This window comes from Littorina saxatilis, linkage group LG2 (genome assembly GCF_037325665.1).
Source record: "Littorina saxatilis isolate snail1 linkage group LG2, US_GU_Lsax_2.0, whole genome shotgun sequence".
NCBI lineage: Eukaryota > Metazoa > Mollusca > Gastropoda > Littorinimorpha > Littorinidae > Littorina > Littorina saxatilis.
The window spans coordinates 27,078,677-27,083,676 of NC_090246.1; positions in this window are offsets into that span (position 1 = coordinate 27,078,677).

The following is a 5,000-nucleotide window of genomic DNA, read 5'->3' on the forward strand; positions in this document are numbered from 1 at the left end:
TTCAGCGCGTTTATAGCACGAGCTTTGAAAATACACACAGTTCTAGTGTATAATGTTCACACACGATTAAAGTCTGGTTGAAAAAGTCAAGGTCACAGCAGGGTCGCGTTGAGGTCAAACATATACATTTTTCAATGAGGTTTTCTCATATGTTTTTGAAGCTAGGGCCTTGAAACTTGGCACACTACGCAAGTTAAATTAAACCTCATCAAATTCCAAGGTCACAGTAAGGTTAAAGATCCTTTAAGGATATTTTCTAAAAAAGGTGACCGCCTGGTTAATGTTTGTCAAATTTCAAGGTCACAGCAGTGCCATCTGGCTTAAACTTTGAAAAATTGTCAATTTCTTCAACTAGTTTTATAGTGTTTGAAGTCATTCACACATGATGAAAGTCTGGTTGATAAAATCAAACGTCAAGGTCGCAGCGGGGTCGCATTGAAGTCAGACACATACAATTGTCATTTTCACGAACGCCTTTTAAGCAACACCTTTGAAACTTCACACATTCCAAAGTTTTGATGTTGTTTGGTTATAATCAAAGTGTGGTCAATTTCCATGATTGAGAGCATTCAGAGGGGTCAAGTTGAGGTCACACAAAAGAGATTAAATTGTCGACACAACAGATGAGACTGGCTACCACTGTTTATTTTAATACACTTTTATGCAAATTTTAAATTGTGTTCAACCATATACACCAAACTCACCCAAACTCCTGAAACATCCAAGAAAAGGAAAAATGTGTCCAAGCAAGGAAAAACGCCATTTCTTCAAAGGCTGGAATAACTACAGAGGCAGCCGCGTCATTACACACAATGCAATTACGTCATACATCATACATTTCTATGAGTCATGTTGAATGGAATGGTGGCATGTGCCTCTATTCTAGCTAACAACAAAGCTGAAAAAATGAATATTATCTGTTTGTTTTGTTTGTTTTACCCGTACGAGACCTTTCTGTGACCTTGACATGTGACAAGGATCTACCTTAACTTCTTTAAGTCGGAGTTGAGAGTTGTGTGATGTTTGAAGGCTCTCCCTTTAAAAAAAACTGAGATAATGATGCATTTTCGTGTTTTTGATTTGCCCATGTGACCTTGAGATTCGACAAAGGTCAACAAGACTTTAACCGTGTATGGAGGCTATTAAGCCCAAAAATGTGAACTTTCAAGGTTCTTGCTTTGAAAAACTCTGAGAAAAAGGTTATGTTTTTTTTTTTACCCACACGAGACCCTGCTATGACCTTCACATTTCTCAAGGATCAACCTTGAATTCTCCATGTTGAACAATCATTAAGCAAAAGCGTTGTTTGAAGTTTGAAGGTTCTAGCTTCAAAAATCTCTGAAAAAATATGTTTCATCCGTTTTCTGAACCACATGTGACCCAGCCGTGACCTTGAAATCTGACAAGGGTCAACAAGACTTTTACCATGCATGGGGGCGATTAAACCCCAAATGTGTGTGAAGTTTCAAGGTTTCAACTTAAAAAACGTCTGAGAAAAATATACATTTTCCTTTTTGGACAATGTGTTGCACGCAAGACAACACGACAAACGCTCGTGTTATCATTCTTTTACTTTAAGGTCGACTTGCGTGCCCGCTCTTTCGCTAATCTCAATTAAAATTCATCTTAGAAGTTCGGTTTTATTACGCTTTTAATTAAGAAGATTAAACTAAGACAACAAATAGTTAGTTTTACCCATTAAACTCGATAAGGTAGTGACATTTTATGTTGAACGCAAGAAGGTGTCGCACGCAAGATCTGAAAAGATGTTGACGACATAATTTCAACACTTGATAGCGCAATCGTGGTTCGTGATTTCTTCACAAATTTTGAACACAGAATGTGTCACGTGGTTCCGTAAATGAAGTAGATCTTTGTACATGTAAATTTTGTTTTTAAAAGAAAATAACCGTTAATTACCGAACATTTTGTCGCACGCAAGATATGACGAAATTTTCAAATCGTTTTCAAAAATGCTGTTCAAAAGTTCTGCAGTCTTTGCTGGATTACTTGAAAGACAGCAGTTTGATACACCGTTATCGCTTGACGTGTCGACATCAATTCCAGAGTTTTTGAAAAAGAAATTTAGTAAATATCTGCGATTGAAAAATGTATGCCGTGATGACGAATCATCTTGCGTGCGACACCTTAAAATTCGGTTATCGAAAAAAAAAAATTCTCTCGAGATTTAGATTTGACGTTTGGTCTCGTCTGTAAAGCGATGTTTCAGGCATTCAATCAAACTAAATGCAATTCATTTGTGCTTCTTGTTATTTTTCTGTGGCATATTCAAAACACGAGGTATCACGATGTCCTTTTTCAGATGGCCGGTTTTGGCGTTATTTTTGACTTTAAACAAAGATAACTTCAAAACCGTTCAAGTCAGACACACGAAATTATGTCCACTATCTCTTCGCACATTCATCCACACACACACCAATTTTCAGCAGACACACGTTTTTAGAAACATTTTTATTGTAAAACAAAGTCGTCTTCTGTTCTGTGAGCACCTTTTGGCACTTAGTCATATAGGGATACTATTCGGTTACGTGTATTACATCTGAGACTGCAATCACCTCCGGAACTTTCAGTAGTGCGTGTGTTTAAGAAAATAGAAGTTATCACACAGGGAAGAAAATGTAACATTTATATTTCTGACACGTATCGTGTGAAGGAAACCAAAGGTATGCACGATTAATTTTGTCGCATAATGCTATCGGCATGGGTCGTAATTAATAAGCTCGGGTGTCGACATTAGTCGCAGCCTGAAAGGAAGAACATTTCACGTTGAAAACAGGTCTGCATACGTGTGTACATCGAGTTAATGCGCCTTGATTCTAATAACTCATCGTTCCCCGTCTAACACGGATGGATGATGACTGATAAGGTAAAGATGTTTGCCTGCTGTTTTTTCATCGTGGATTGTGCTAGTCTTGTGGCCATAAACACGTCTGCTGGAGGGCAGTTGTGTGGAGTCAACGGGGAGTGAAACATTGACAACAACTTTGTAACACCGCACTCGTGAGTGGATATAATATAACATTTTGCTGATATTTAACCGTCAAGGTAAGTTGATTTTATTTTTAATTATTTCAAATAGACGATTTTAATTTACTAGTTGAGTATTTTCTGAAGCCTGTCATTGTCTGTCTGTCTCTGTCTGTTTGTCTGTCTCCCAGTTTCTCTCTTTCACGCCTTCTAGCTCTCTCTCTCTCTCTCTCTCTCTCTCTCTCTTTCTCTCTCTCTCTCTCTCTCGCTCTCTCTCGCTCTCTCTCTCTCATTCTCTCTCTCTCGCTCTCTCTCTCTCTCTCTCTCACCCTCTCTCTCTCTCTCTCTCTCTACCCTCTCTCTCTCTCTCTCTCTCTCTCTCTCTCTCTCTCTCTCTCTCTTAATCTCTTTCACGCTTTGCGCGCGTATATATCATGTGTGTGCGTGCGAGTGTCTGTGTATGTGTGTGCGTGTGTGCGTGCGTGCGTGCGTGCGTGCGTGTGTGTGTGTGTGTGTGTGTGCGTGTGTGTATGTGTGTGTGTGTGAGCGTGCGTCCGTGCGTGCGTACGTGCGAATGTGTGTGTTTGAGTGTGTGTGTGTGTGTGTGTGTGTGTGTGTGTGTGTGTGTGTGTGTGTGTGTGTGTGTGTGTGTGTGTGTGTGTGTGTGTAAGTGTCTGTCTAAGTGTGTGCGTGTGTATGTGTGAAGGTGTGTGTGTTTATGTGTCTAAACCGTCTTTCCTCCAACCCTCATTTTCACGCTGGCAAGAGGGGTTTAATGAAGCTCAAAATCACGTTTAACGTCTGAAGCAGGACAGAAGGTTCAATGTTCTTGAGCACAAATACTCAAAGCTCTTTGTTACTTCAAAGCGAGCGGAGAAAAAATTACAAAAGACGGTTAGATGTACACGAGAGAAGTTGGTAATTCTTATCATAGGGGGAGAGATTGTTTTCTGCTTCAAGACTCGTCCGACCGTCCATGTGCTGTTTGACATGAAGTTGATGTTGTACGAGAGAACGTAAACATTCGAAGGCAAATTATTACGAAGTATGTCTAAGCTAAGTTGAAAGCGAATACGGCTTATTTGAATGCTGCATATTTTACTGTGTAACTCAGGGCCGGACCAAATGAGTTGTAAGGGGGGGGGGGGGTCCTCCTTTTGGGGGGGGGGGGGGGGGGGCAAATCAGCGAATTTATTTTAAAAAAATAAAAAAATTTAAAAAAACACTCAAAGCAAGGTACATGCTTTTTTCCAGGGGTGGGGTTCCGGAACCCCTGGAACCCCCCCCCCCCCCCCCCCCCCCCCCGGGTCCGGCCCTGTAACTGAACATTTGGAGCCTATGCCTGCGTCAACAGTATTTGTTTGAAAGTAACTTCTATATTTGGCTGTTATGTTCATAATTTGAAGCCTCCATATTTATTTTTTTTAAATTTTTTTTAAATTTTTTAAAGCACATCATGTGGGGCGTTTAATAAATACCACAGATTGTTACAATATTCCTTATAAACAGTTATAAGCCTCCTTATAACTGTGGAGTTTTCTCAGGCAAAGATCCTCCTTGAATAAGAACGAGAGATGCAGTATGGGGGTAGCCTCAAAACAAACGGCACACATACATAAACAAAACACACAAGTAAATCAGTCAATGCTTTAATTAAAGATAAATGCATAACCGAATTGATAATCAAATAAAACCACATTTGTCAACTGTCCATTGTCTGTTTTATGGGCATCAAACTTCTCTTACTAATTTTTGTACTGCTCCCAACATTCCCAAAGAGAGTTTAAATGACCAAATAAAAAAAGTGTTCGACAAGAGCGCACTCTCGTTCCAAAATACACGGCATTCTGTTTCCAAACTACTTTCAATTTGCCCAGGGAGACAGACACTCTTCCGCTGTTAGTTGCCATTTCTTTCGTTTTTCCCCCACAGAATTGTGTGTGCTTGTACAGGCGTACACAAGACTATCATTCCTGACCAGCTTTGTGAAAACAGCCCATTCAAAACAATTG